Source organism: Malus domestica, chromosome 02, assembly GCF_042453785.1.
Source record: "Malus domestica chromosome 02, GDT2T_hap1".
Lineage (NCBI taxonomy): Eukaryota > Viridiplantae > Streptophyta > Magnoliopsida > Rosales > Rosaceae > Malus > Malus domestica.
Genome location: NC_091662.1, coordinates 21,460,849 through 21,469,854, shown reverse-complemented (window position 1 = coordinate 21,469,854; position 9,006 = coordinate 21,460,849). Strand labels below are relative to the sequence as shown.

General features: G+C 36.0%; 1 pseudogene; it reads left to right on the top strand.

Annotated features, from left to right (window-relative positions):
• The first annotated feature begins 288 nt into the window (after positions 1 to 288).
• On the top strand, positions 289 to 6,217 carry LOC103434701 (phosphatidate cytidylyltransferase 4, chloroplastic-like; annotated as a pseudogene).
• The last annotated feature ends 2,789 nt before the right edge of the window (positions 6,218 to 9,006 follow it).

Sequence of the window (9,006 nt, the reverse complement as noted above, 5' to 3'; positions counted from 1 at the left end):
ACTTGATGTACTAACAAAACATGAGAGTAGTAAACAAAAATTTACCCTTAAGATTAAATCACGGTAATATTTCATATTAATTTTTTTATAAAGATAATAAGACAAAAGGTAAAATGTGAGAGAAAAGAAGGGAATGAGATGAAAATAGAAGGGAGAGAATCTTATTCCGTTTCTATATCGGTGGCGCGGCACTCTCTGCAGCACCCACAAAATCGCAATCAACATGGTCTTGTTAAATCTCAGCATCCAGTCCCTAAAAAAATGCGCACACACCCCCCCCCCCAAAAAAAAAAAAATTCACAACCCCTCATGGCAACGACGTCGTTTTCCCAATGCCACCGGTGCAGTCCACTCCCACTCCCCCTCCCTTCTCTTTGCTCCTGTCCCTGCCGTCCCTTACCTTTAAGAACCCTAGTTTTTAATCGTCCGTCGGCGAAATTGGGTAATTTGGATCTCTTGTTCGATGGGAATAAAGGCCTGCTGGGGCTAGGCCAGAATGGAATTTTTGCGCGCCGCCGTGTAATTACGGCTGTGGCTCGGGCGGAGCCGGAGCATCTTGGGGATGACAATGCCGATCAGGTACTGGAGAAAAAGAAACAAAAAGGACGAAGTTTGATTCTTTTTTTTGTTGTGCATTTTTGGTTTTGCTGTGATTATGAGTGGCATTTTGGCGAATTAGATTAAAAATTAAGGTGGAGGTGAATTTGATTGTGAGTTGTGGTTTTGGCGCTTAAAAGGAACTTTCTTTAGTGGCTATGAGTGGTTGGTAGTTACAGAAAAGATTGAAATTAGGAAATTTTTGCAGAGTGCATATTTCCTTGACACCGCATTGATTGCCATTGGACGAGTGTGATTTAATCTATTCCGTTTTTTTTGGCACCTTATTGGTAATTTTGTTGGACGATTGGGCATAATAGGACCGTAAGAATGGTAATGGCGGTAAGAGACTGAATGCTAAGAACTTCAAAGGTTCGTTGAATAGGTAGTGTTGTGAATGTGAGGTCTTTTAAAGGGTATTGAAGAATGAAATACACAGCATAGGAAGTTATCATATTGATGCAGTGTCGTGGTATATACATGATTTCGTAAGTGATCTAGAAATAGTTTTGTCGTGTGGGTGAAAATATTCTCGAACTAACACATTTCTGTTTTCTTTTGAGAAGTTGCATGTTCTCTTGAAGCAATGTGCTGAATTGGGTATGTTGTAGGAAGTCCACAAAGGCCATAAATTGTCATCAAACGAGGATGTGGTCTCAGAGCATCAACAGAAAGCAAGTCAGTTGAAGAAAAGAATTTTCTTTGGACTTGGCATTGGGTTATCGGTTGGCGTTGTTGTGTTGGCTGGAGGATGGGTATTTGCAGCCGCTGTGGCAGCAGCTGTTTTTATTGGTGCACGTGAGTACTTTGAATTGGTTAGAAGTTGCGGAATTACTGAAGGAATGACACCTCCACCTCAATACGTATCACGAGTTTGCTCTGTAATTTTGTGCTCTCATGCCCCTAGTAACCTTGTAAGATCCGTAATGTCCCTCAAGTACAGAATTTCTTTTATAATACTTCATCACTTTCCTCTTGTGTTGATTTATACATTATTATTACCTTTTGTGCATACGCATTGGAAGCTGGAAATAAAATTGTAGTTAGTATCTAAGTCCTTTTTTCTTGAGAAATTTTAATAGAAACCATGTTCCTGCACAAGAAACTATTTTTTTACTGGGGTGGGGGTACTGGTTTTAAGAAAATGTGGAAAAAGAGTAAAACTTTAATATGTAAAGTAGGTTTTTACCAATTTACAGGTCTCAGCACATTCCATTTATCATTGCAGGGATTTGTTTAATGTGTATTAGATTGAAACCCTATGGTTATCACTTCAATTAGTTTGAATATGGCTGTGGAGGTCGGCTTTTCCATTTACTCTTTCATTCATTGGGAATTTTAGTTCTTTCATTCTAGTTAAAACTTGTGTTATTATGGAAGGTGCTTGAATGGTATAGGAATTGTTAGAATGGTAGTGTTGTCTGAAACTTGCATAAGTGTTTATTTGTTGCTTCAATAGACGCTTTTTCATTCATCTTTGTTTTTAAATATTTTAACTTTGAATCAAAACATTTGTCTTAATAATTAATATGTAGGCATGAACTTCAGCTTGGGATAGGTGATCCCGGTTGAATTATGATTAGATCTTCTGATGTGTGGGCAGGTATTGCAGTCAGATTGATGTTTCAGTGACCTCTGCTTCCTTTTTTGTTGCTATAGCATTGCTTTTACAGAGAGGAAATCCTCGCTTTGCACAGCTTAGCAGCACTATGTTTGGGCTATTTTATTGTATTTATCTTCCTTGTTTTTGGGTTAAGCTTTGATGTGGTCTAGCAGCACCAGCCTTGAACACTAGTAAGCAGTTGGGCTTACATTTTTGTAATGAAAATTTGTGGGATGGATGGGAACCGGAGTTTATTTGCTCTACGTCAAGCTTTGGTTTCTAATTAGTTTGTTCTTTGGTAGGAATTGGAGCAGCATGGCCCATTCTTCTTGGTGGGCAAGCACATTGGACTGTTGGTCTTGTGGCTACCTTGATTTCTTTCAGTAGCATTATTGCAGCCGACACTTATGCCTTTGTGGGTGGCAAGGTATCTATGCATCACATCTATCTTCTCTCTTCTTAATTTTTTATTTAAAATTTTTTAATTTAAAAAGTACATCTTCCTTTGATATCAAGTTCTTTATAGAACTGTTGTTATTGCATGTGGCAATTTTCTTTTAAAGATTGTCCCCCAGTTATTTAAGGAACACATTTTTAAGTCCCACCTTGAAACAAAAATTAACAATTGGAACTCTCCATTTTTAAGGTTTACCTGCCATCTTTGCGAAAAATCAACGAAATCAAAAGGCATAGAACCACTGATTAATTGTTGATCATTTTAGTGTTTACCAAAAACACCATGTTTTTCTATTTATTTTGTCCCAATTAGATCGTTGAACTACAATGTAGAATGGGCCTTAGAAAACGTCCCTCAAAAGAGCTTATTTGAGGGATCCATCAATAGAAGGGGACTCAAGGTATTATTGCCTCCAATCTTATGCAAATATAGTTTAGAGTGGCTCCAAGATGTTGTCAACAAGCAGTTATAAAATCCCTGTGGAATAAACAATCCAATTTTGATGATGAATATACCTCTAAAGAAATTGAAGCATGAATTTGGAAACTGTCATGATTTGATCTTTGGGAACACAAGTGATGACTAACAATTCTTGGGTTATACATGTGTGAAAATTGTATGTGCACTTTAACCTTTTTCCAACTGATTGCTTTCCATCTCTGTGAAGGTGTATAGGTACTTTCCAGAAAATTTTCTAATCCGACAAAGCAAGTTTTAGTTTTTTAATGTCTCACTCTGCCTGAAACTTATTTGAAAGAATTTTTCCTTTTTTGGTATCCAGCTATCTCAGTTTTGGAGAAAACAGTAATTTTGGCAATTAATATGAGAAGCTGGATAAGTCATCTAAAATTTCAAGATGCAAGAAGTTTTATTTTCCAGTGACATACTGCGAAGGACTTCCTTGTTTCAGGGTATTTGTTGGTCCCATGCCTGTAATAAATTCTTGATATAGTTGTGTACATGCAGGCATTTGGTAGGACGCCACTGACTAGTGTTAGTCCAAAGAAGATGTGGGAAGGAACTATTGTAGGCCTGGGTGGTTGTATAGCCACTTCTGTTGTGTTATCGAGGATTTTTTGCTGGCCAAAATCTTTGCTAAGGTATTCACTCCTATCCAGTGAAATCTTTAGCTCTGTACAGCTTGAAAGTATGTTCAATGTGCATTTTTTTTTATTGTTTTCAGCACTATAGCTTTTGTGCTTCTCAATTTTTTTGCGTCTGTCTTTGGTGATCTTACCGAATCAATGATCAAACGTGATGCGGGTGTTAAGGACTCTGGATCACTAATACTGGGACATGGTAATGCCTTTCAGCCAATGATTACTCTTGTGCTAAAGTCATGCATTTTCTATTAGTTGATGAAAATTATTTCAAGAATGTTTCATTCTATTCTGTGTTTATTTAAAAGCTACTTATTGGTATATATATGTTATAATTCCAACTCCCTTATGGAGCTTGTTCTGTGATGTATACGACAATAGACTAAACATAGCAAATAGAAAATAACGAGAAACACACAAGATTTATACTGGTTTGGCAGAACCTACATTCAGTTGTTATTTCTCTGCGTAGAGAAATCATGGCTTCTGTGAATTAGTAATAGAGCAAACAGTACTTTTGTAAACCCTAGAACCAATCCCTCTAACTTTCTCGGCTGTCTCTATGTTTTCTCGTGTTTTTTGCCTCTTGCCGCACCCTATTTATAAGTATATGGTGTGGCTTACACACCTATTTACTGAATAGGATTCCTATTCTATTTGGGATAGGAAGTACACTTACATTCCTACTCCATTTCTGCTTCGAAAATTCTTAATCTAATTGTACAAGAAAAGTTATTCTGTAGGACAAAAGTATGTGCATGTTTAGCTTTCCTTATACAACCCTAAACAAAATAGGAATCTAACGAATGATGAGCCAAATCCTAACAATATACTCACACTAGTGTTCTTCTGAGAGCTGAGAACAATTTGAGGATTTGCAGCTCATTTTAGGTCATATATGGACTGATGAGATGCAAATTAGTTCATAGTGGGTGAAATGTATTTCAAAAATTTGAATATGATCTAAAGATCAATACAGAAGTCCTCAAGTAGGGTACTTAAAGGAGGGGGGGGGGGGGGTGCTGTTTTGCAGCTGTTACATGTTAGATCATGTCCGAATGACTTGGGACTTATTAAGATGATCTTCCTTCACTCAGTATCTCAGTCCTCCATTTTTATCTGACGGCCAAGGATGAAACTGTCCTCATTTAAGAGTCTTACATAAGACCTTAGCTCTCAAAAAACTCCCTTGCTGGATGCCTCGTCTTCTCCAACTCGTCAACCCCTAATGTTATTGCTTTTTAATCCATATAATAATATTTTCATTTCTCTCTCTTTACCTAGTTGGGGATATATGATTTATACCCATCTTCTTCTACAGTTATAATTGTAGCTTAGAATATGGGACATGGACAATTGACCATGAATGCTAGAAAAAGTTTTTAACTCAAAATCTATTGGTTATCTTTGTTGATTGCATTACATATTCTTCATACCTGCTTACTGCTGTGTTGATTCAAGCGGTGTTTCTACGCAGTCTTTCTATGGCCTCCTGCAGTCTCTCTTTACCTAGTATTCCACTACTGCTTTGGCTTCCGTGTAGCATAGTTTTACATGAGATATAGGTCTGTCATGCAGGTTATGCTTTTATATTTTCCGTCTTCTCTCAAGTAATATCACTCCCTTGAAGATTGCGATGGCATGCCACTCATATGGTATTTGTCACTTAATTCAGGTGGAATATTAGATAGAATGTACAGTTGCATGTTCACAGGTGCACTTGCATGCTCCTTTGTCAAAACGTTCTTGCCAATGTATGGGGTTTGATAGAAATATTGTCGTCGCTGATCGAGATGTATAAAGAAACTATACAAAGCAAAACTAAGGTTGAAGAGTTTTGGTTAGCATCTATGTTCTAATCTGCAAGCTTGTTGGAGTGATGATTGAGGATTCCTTTCCTTTAATTATCCCAGAGACGGAGCTTGAGATTTTCTGAGTCTTAGTTTTATTCTGATCTAGATGCACTAAAATGATGTTTCTCATCGCTTGTAAGAGACTTGAGGTTACATTTTCTTGACGTCACCGGGGCGGTCATAATCCTCGCCATACTGCATAGTATACTCTGAGGAGTGTCCATATACGCTGTTTCGAGTTACACAGCATTGCTTGTACTTCAATCTTGGTACCTAGTGTCAGTGGTAACATGAATCCTTGTTGATTATTTTTGTATATTGATTTTTTTTGTATATTTATGTCGACTAAGGCCCATTGTGATGACAGATAAAACAGGGGGGATATTCTCGTGGTTTTATTTTTTTCGTGTGTATTGTTGTAGTGAAAGATAAGATACATTGCATCATTCTTTAGCGATCAATTTGTATATAATTTGTCTGCCACTTAGTATTACAGTCGAGTGGTATTCTTCTTTACTTGTAAGTGAGAGATTTTAGGTTCGATTTCTCGTCAAAGGCGAATTTGAATCACATTATTAAATTAAATTGAAGCTGATATTTGCCTGCATTCGGACACGCTTATGCTTAATTACCAGTTCTACGAATCCCAATCCTTTTAACCAAAGGCTTGCAATGTATATATGAAGGGTGTTACGCAATGAAATCAATCAATCCATTCAATTCAATATTTCTCTTGGTACCAATTTTATTTATGTTCGTGACCTAATTTCTAGCTGGACTGGACATATAATATATGCTTGCTTGCCAAGGTAAATACTATTTTACATCCCAATTAACCATGAATTTTTTTTACTGGTTTTAACAATGGTGCTTAAGCATCTTACTTTTTATCTGGTAGCATTTGCGTTTATCTGTACACCACTATAAGCTGTTCGGTTAACATTGATTGTGAATTCAAACTATCACAATTTATACTTTTAAAACCGATTGCAGATCTCTTATCATTCAAATTTGGTAGTCATGATAATGTTTATACTAAGGGGATGGGATTAGGTTAAGCTACATAATGAGTCAATCATAATAATTTGTTTTGAATACAAGTTTGGTGAAAATTAAAACTGAGCCTCTCACTTACTAAGAATGTTATTAGACTGTAGTTTTGCTGTATTATGGGACGGCTTAACTAGCTGTTAATCTATAAAATATTTAACCACGTCTAAGATGAGAGTAATATAGCTTAGATCATCAAATTTGTCAAGAACAAAGAGAAAACAAAAGGCTTACTTAGATCATCAAATAGTTGAAGAAAGTTGTCATCAATTATGCATCAGCTATTAGGCCAAGTTGGCAACCACCATTTCAAGATATGAGTGTCTCGACAGATATTTATAGGGCTCATATGTTGTGTCTTTTATTGCTGTATAGCAACACTCAATTTTTATTTTGTTTGAGAATGTTCTTAGGTTAAAATTTTATTAAGGACTACAAATGGCTGAAATATTTACTTTGTCAACAATAAATATAGTTATGATTTACAAACACGTGCACACACACCTCATGCATGCATAGGATTTCAGGTTAATTTTCCACCCATTAGAAACGTTTTGTAAATTATTAAACACAAAACTTGCATATGTGATTTTATATGAACAGAATAATTTTATGAGGTCCTTTTTTTTTCCAAAAAAAAAAAAACAAACCAACCAAATCTAATAAGTTAATACCCCAAACAAATGGCATAAAAAAATAAATAAATAAAGCATGAAAGTGACATGAGAAGCGATCAACGTCGGGTTGACCTAGCTAGTTGGATGAGAGTTCCATACAAGAAGAAAGGTTGTAGTCAACTCATCCATGCAGAGCTTTGTGGAGCCAGAACACCACCAAATATTAGAGAGAGAGAGAGAAACTAATGCATGAGTGTTTGTGTTTTGTTATTGATATGGCCTACCATTTAGTGGCTTTTGACAAACATATGAGTGCTTACTTTTTGAGGCTCGGGCACGAAAGAAAATGTGTGGGATGCAAAGAATGCGTTGTATCCAAGCTGACTAATAAAAAAAATAAGAAAAAGAGATAAAAGATAGAAAACTAAAGAGAGAAGATTAAAAAGAATGAAGCAAAGAGGGAGAGTTGGAGGAGATATGCATGGTGGGCAAGCATCTATAAAAGTTATGAGAGTGACAGAAGCTAATAAGATTGTCTGATTTGCAAAACCCTAACTTTTCTTAAGCAGACATATGCACCCCTTCCATACATATATCTCAAACCCCACTCCATCTTCCACCTCATTCCAACTTTTGCTTTTCTTTTCATTACTTTTCTTAGCCATTTGCTTTGGATGCTCACATGGTTTTGTCACTGGCTTCTTGTCTTCTCTTTTATTGTTCTTTTATAAATTTAAAAGAAAAATCTTTACAATTCTTTTTCCTTTATTATGCCTATTTTTACTTGAAGTATAGCAAATAGTAGTATTTAGAATTCATGGCTCAGCTCATTTCTTTGCAACTAAGGAAGTAGCAATTTGATGAGATTCGTTTGAGAGCCGTGAATGACACAATTGGTGAAGAAGGCTTAGGGATATGCATGCAGAAATAACTAGAAGAGAAAAATGATTTCAACTGTCGTACTATTCATGATTTAGAAAAACATGTAAGTTATTTTTTCTAGTTTGGAGAAAAGAGATGAATGGTGGAAAAATAGATGGTGAGAACTAACTGTTATTAACACTCCAGTAAAGTCATTATGCACTCTTTTCATTTCTCCATCATTTCTCTCTCCATTTTTTATTCCTACTTTTTAATATATTTTATCTTTATCTCTAGAAAAAAAAATGTGAAAACTAAAATCTAAAACTTCTTCACTAATTTCAATCCCATTTGAAGAGGAAATGTATGTGTGAGATATATAATTCTTGCTCGTACACATTCAACATATTCTTTAACCATCTATAGTGGGGTCTCACTGGTTTTCTACATGCATTTTGTAATAACCTCTACAAGATTTGATGGTGGCTTCGTATTGATTGAAAATACTTATGCATGGGCTGTTCAATTAAGCTTTATGTTGTGTCCTACGCAACTTATTGAAACTTTGAAGAGGACAAAAGCTGCCAAATAACTTTGAGAGAGAGAAGGGGGGGGGGGGGGGCTTTAGCATATCTTTGTTCTTTCAAAATAACTGAAAAAATCCCTCGCTCCTAGGATGAGGCTTCTCCAAGACAAAAGTGCTTACCTCAATTCCTTAATAAAAAGTTGTTTATCATCATTATACTTTCCAAAGGTTGATTTTCTCTCTTGTACAACAAGAAAAAAAGTGTGTTACTTTATGGGCCTCCATGTCTAGCAAGATGCTTAGGGCTGGTTTGGTATTGATGTGCTTTGAAAAAAAACTGCT